This window comes from Fukomys damarensis, unplaced genomic scaffold, assembly GCF_012274545.1.
Source record: "Fukomys damarensis isolate Sample0158 unplaced genomic scaffold, DMR_v1.0_HiC HiC_scaffold_12, whole genome shotgun sequence".
Lineage (NCBI taxonomy): Eukaryota > Metazoa > Chordata > Mammalia > Rodentia > Bathyergidae > Fukomys > Fukomys damarensis.
Genome location: NW_022900924.1, coordinates 12,576,932 through 12,582,615, shown reverse-complemented (window position 1 = coordinate 12,582,615; position 5,684 = coordinate 12,576,932). Strand labels below are relative to the sequence as shown.

Here is a 5,684-nt window from a genome sequence, read left to right as displayed (position 1 = left end):
TGGACCAGCTCATCCGCGACCTGGTGAGTGGCGGTCCCCTGCTGCAGACCCCGGGCCGGCCCCCGCCCCCAGAATGAACCTTTCCGTAACCTGGACAGTAACTTTCTCCTTGGTGCGTTGGGGGCGGGGGGAGGCGTGCACACACCCGCGTTTGTGCGCGCCTAAGGTCTCAGCAGACTGCTTCTCTACGGGGGGCTGTTTTGCCCCCCCAGATTTGGCAGTGTCTGCAGCAGACATTTTGGGGTGACCGTTGGCTTGTGCTCGCCGGCTACTGGGCGCACAGGGAGCCAGAGATGTTCGAGAGCGTCCTATAGGGCAGACCCACAAAATATCCACCCAAATGTCAATAAGTATGAGTTTGAGCAATCTTACTTTAGAAGGGTACTTAGACTTTTAGCAAAAATTGTCTTTGGAGACGAGAGCCCATGCAGTATATAGGAAGAAATTAAACTTTTTTCTGTACACTGTTTCTATTAATTTTTCTGACTATACATTTTTAAAGAAGCAGAGAGGGGAAAAAGGAGAAACTAACTCCTTTGGGGGAATAGCCTTAAGATGGATAGTAGTTCTTATCTTTTATAGGTCTCCTAGACGAAGTTGGGGGCCCTCTCTATAAAAATAGCTCCATTCACTAAGTGAGAAGAATCAACATCGTTTGACAGGATCCAGAACTCCCAGGTTAGGAATTAGGAGAGGACAGCAGGCCTTAATGATTTGATTTTAATTAGGCTTAAAGAAAATTTCTATAGCTTTCCAATTGGGAATAACTCTGTAAGTGGAAATTGTTTCAAGAAGTAATGGCTCATTATTTTACATAATGTGTACTTTTATTCAAACAATATTAGTAGCTTCTAACTTGAGTTATTTTAGCTACATGACTTGTCCTGTGCTCTGTCTTAATTCTAACACAATAGTTCTCTGTGTGGTAGGTGTTAACTCTCCTTTTACAGATGAAGACACTTAAAAGAAGTTTTCTGTGATTTGCCCCGTGTTATACAGCTGATAAACTGGTTGTTGATTGAATTTTAATTCAGATTTCTTTTTTTTTGAGACATGGTCTTGCTATATTGCCCAGGTTGGCCTCAGTCTGAGGATCCTCCTGCTCAGCCTCTCAAGAAGTAGGTGAGATTAAGCTTAGGCTTCTTTCACTGAATGGAACTTGAGTTGGCATAAAAACCACCTGAAACCTTGTTGAAATACAGGTTCTGGGTTTTCCCCAGACCTTCTGAATCAATTGCTGGGCAGAGGGCAACAACCCCCAAATGATTGGAAATTGAGGCATTGTTCTGTACTGTAGTCTTTTGGATTTGAAATCCTGATCCTCAAGGCTTTCTGGCAGTAACACTCAGGCATTGATACCAAAAATAATGGAGAAGAAAATAAAATATCCTAAAAGTGAAGCTAGGGGAGGATTCAAGGGGCACAGCAAATCCAAGTTTTATATGTATAGTAGTTGGAAAAAGACTGTCCCTTTCAGAATTGACACTTTAGGTACTACCAGGCAGCATCCAGCCTTGGGGCACCTCTAATTTGCTAAAATACTTTGTAGTCAGGCTGAGTGTGGTGACCCATACTTGTAATCCCAGAGTTTGAGAGGCTGAGGCAGGAGGGTCTCAAGTTGAAGGCCAGCCTAGGCTTCATAGTGTGACCCTGTTTTAAAAACAAAGCACACTTTCATCCCCCTCTCCCCATTAACCCAGACTCTTTGGAGCTAGAGTCACCTGAATATAGTTACATGTTTCTTTCTTTAGTTGGTGGTTGTGATCCACAGTTGCTTGGTCCTGTTTTTTAGTCCCATCTCTGGGCTGCAGAGTGGCAAGCACCCAACTAAAACTGGCTTTAAAAATCCAACCTGGAATCCTTTAGTTCATATGACTAAAAATTCCAATTGCTGGTTGGTAGTTGTAGGTGTCTAGGTAATGTAACAAAGTCTCCATTTGGTGCTGCTTTCCTTTTTTTGTTTTCGTTCACAGCAGGATCACCACCCCTGGGCACAAAATGTCTACCAACAACTGTAGTCTTAGGTTCTGTCAACTTAGCATTGGTTGTGGGGTGGGGGGTGGGGAGAGCAGAGCTTCTGCTTTGTGCAGCTAAATTCATGAGCCTGAGTTTTTATTGGTCCAAAGTACGTCATGTGACCGATTTTGAGGCCATCACTGATTGCCAACCATCTATCCCCATTCCTGGAGAGAAGTGTGAAGTGTGCTGCACCTAAGCCATGTTGAGTCAGAGTGGTAGTAGAAAGGTTTCCTAAAGGAAGAGAGAGTGGATATTGGACAGGAAATAGCTATAGATGTCTACTTTAGGTGGCTCTTTGAAGCAGCGTAGACTGGGGAGTATTTCCTGTTCATTCAGCCTATACTGATCAGTGAGGTTCTGGGGAATCTGCAGTAAACAGAATGGATGTAGTTCCTGACCTCAGAGAGTCTCTTGTTTCTTTTATCTGAAATAGTCCTATTAATAGAAGAAGCCTTTGTTATGGGCCTGGGTTCTGGAGTTGGTAGACCCCATGCAGATTCAGACTCTTCTGCTGACTGGTTCTCTCCTGTTATTTTTATTTATTTATTTATTGGTACCATCAATGGAACTCGGGTCCTTGTGCTTGCGAGGCAGGCAGCAGAACCACTGAGCAAAATCCCCGGCCCTCTCTTCTGTTATTTTTGAGTTCATGCATTGTCTTTCCTGGAATGGCTTCCCTTCCTCTTTGCTGTCCTTTGCCTTCCTTTTAAGGATCAGCTTAAATTATTCTCCCCTCAAGCCCCAGTTTTTCTTCCTCTAAATGAGATATTTTTGTTGTTGTTGTTCAGGGCCATGCATTTTTTTCATATTCATGAATTAGCAGGCCTCTGCTGGGTGCATTTTGAAATGATCAATGTGAATACATATTAGAAAAACTTGTAGGTCATGTCTTCACTGGAAGTTCTGCTGCTTGAAGCTATTGGGCCTCATTCATTCCACAGTGTCCATTAAGAGGCTTTTAGTACTAGACACTCTTCTAAGCACTGATAATACAGCAGTGAACAAGACGAAAAAAGAAATCTGCTCCCTTTATAACTTCACATTCTGGGGAAGGGGGAACTAGACAGTGGACAGAAATTGCCAGATAACAAATGGTCTGGATAAAAAGCAGGTAGAGTGGATAAAATATGTGTCACTTTCACAGGAGGGGGTGTGATTTTGAATAGAACTATCCAACAAGGCCTTTCTGGGCAGGTCACGTTTCAGCGGAGGCAGAGGGACTCCAGGCAGAGAAAAGCACATGCACAGGTCCCTAAGACGTCACACAATCCCTATGCTCAGAAGGACCCTCTACTTGGTTTTATGCTGTACTGTAGTCTCCAAATTCTTTATCATTTTTGACCAAGGGCCTCCATATTTTTGCTTCACAGTGGGTCCTACAAATTATATAGCCAATCTTGATGATGGGATTGTGCTTGGAGTGTTTGGAACTTTTGGCCAAACAAATCTACCCTCATGCATAGTACCCCTCTGAGACCTGTAGTTTCTGACCATTTGGGATCACCTCCCCTGCAACTGTCCTTGTTCTAAAGCTCTCGTCCTATTTAGACAGCAAGGGGGCTTTGAAAGAAGAGGTCCAACCTGTTTTGCTCCACACTGACTTCCTTCACAGTCATAGCCAGCCTCCTGGGATCCCCCAGCACTAATTCCCTTAGTCCAGTGGTGGTGAACCTATGGTAGTTGTGCTGCAGTGGGCTGTTTTTTGATATAGAAAGCTCTAAAAGGTTTGCCATCCCTGCCTTGTCCTTTAGATTGGCATTTTCCACCTCCCTCCCTTGCCTGAGTCCCTAGGGAAGTCATACTAGTAGGTAGTGAATGAGAATTTGCCTGAAAGTTGGAAAGCCTAATGCCGTAAACAAACAAAAACTTTAGACAAGATAAGGTGGGCGTGGTGGTACACACCTGTGAATTGGCAGCCCTGGCTCCCTGGAAAGCTGAGGAAGGAGAATCACATGTTCAAAGACAATTTAGCAAGACTGCTGTCAAGACTGCAAGTAAAAAGATTGAGGTTATGTAATACAGTGCTCTCTGGGTTCAATCCTTGTACTCCCCGCAAAAAAGCAAATCCCGTGGACCTCTATTATACATCTCCCATACCGTGTGCTGTAGGGTCACAGTTCAGTCATATCATCTGTGTGCAGTCAACAAATTTGTAGGGAATGAGGTCCAGCGTTAAGAGAAATTGCTTTTTTGTTGACTCCTTGGGAGCTTAGCCTCTCTTTATAATGTTGTTTCTTTGGAGAAATGATTTCCAAGTTCTAAATAGCTGACTTACTAATGAATTATGGAATACCTTAGGGAGCTATCTATATTACTTCTTGTAGTCTCCTGTATGTGTTCTGTTTTACATGAGGATGAGTTATCTCTGTAAAAGGTTTTAGCTCTTTGTAATTCCATTTCTTACACATTTGCTAAAAGCACTGAGCATAGCCTTGAATTCAGACAGTGTTTTGAACATAGTCATCCTACTTTAAAAATGTGTTGTATGCTTACTATAGAAATATTCAGGAGGGGCAATGATTTAGCTCAGTGGTTCCAAAGCCCAAGGTCCGGAGTTTGACTTCCAGTACCAAAAAAAAAATTTTTTTTCTTTTAGGAAATTCAGAGGACTAGAAAGAAAACAGAAATGGTATTGCCCAGAGGCTACCATTGTTCACATTACTGATGTTCATTTTTCCTTTCTGCATATAAAAACATGTATTTTGAGACAAAATGTGTACTTATGTTGAGAGAGTTTCAGGCTTACCCCTCCCCCAAGCAACCAGTTCTTTTCCCCTCGTACAGAAGACAGGTGAAACTGGAACCCCTCCATTCCTTCTGTTTGCGATTGAGCTGGTCCTCTCTGCTCAGCTTTTGCATTATGTGGAGCGCTGAGATAAACTCCTTTAGAAAACAGTCTCCTTTCCATCTCTGATTTGGTAGAAATGTTATTGCAAATCTCTTATTTGAACCCGAGGTGCTTTTCTCAGCTTCTCAAAACACCACATAGAGAGCTCTTTCCTGTTGTTTGCCCTGGAGATATACATTGGGAACAAAAACCTTAAGTCAGTTTCTTCACTTTGTACTGATTTGGCTCTTAGTAATTATCCCTTCTTCTATTAAACAAGAGAAGACAGATTAAATTTCTAACAGTAAGGCACAAAACCAATCCATTTACAGAATTAGTCTTACATTAGCACATAGGAGTACAAATCAGCCTCCCTGGGGATGGATCCATTTGCAATTTCTCTCAGCATTTTTGGAGTAAGTCCAGTAGACTTTGGGAAAATCTAGTATTCACTGACCTTAAATTAACAAATGTAATGTGACCCTTTTGTGTATTTTTTTACCCTTGATTGGGAAAGAAGGGGTGGGTTTTTCTTTTTTAATAACCACCTTGATTTAGAGTTGTGCTTCTTAACTTTTAATGTGCATAACAAACCTTTGAGAAAATGATGCTGGGAGCCCCACGGTGGAATTTTAGAGCATAGGTCCGGGTGGGGCTGAGACCATTAAAGAAAAAACACTCCACTGGTGATTTTGATATATAGCACAGGAGATGTCACTAAAAATGGTAGAGAATATTTGTGCTCTTGTCACAGTATTAAAAGCCAAGTTGAGCTGGGCGTGGTGGCGCACACCTGTAATCCTAACACTCGGGAGGCTGAGGCAGGAGGATTGCTGTG

General features: G+C 42.6%; 1 protein-coding gene across 2 annotated transcripts in view; it reads left to right on the top strand.

Moving 5' to 3' along the window:
• Positions 1 to 5,684, top strand: part of Fbxw8 (F-box and WD repeat domain containing 8) — a 105,122-nt gene that overhangs the window by 348 nt on the left and 99,090 nt on the right. The window contains exon 1 of one of the 2 annotated variants that reach the window (XM_010604103.3): positions 7 to 23. The exons of the other annotated variant lie outside the window; for it this stretch is intronic. The gene's annotated coding sequence lies outside the window, so the exon portion shown is untranslated. Of the gene's footprint in view, positions 1 to 6; positions 24 to 5,684 lie in introns of those variants that run through there. 2 annotated transcript variants of the gene reach the window in all.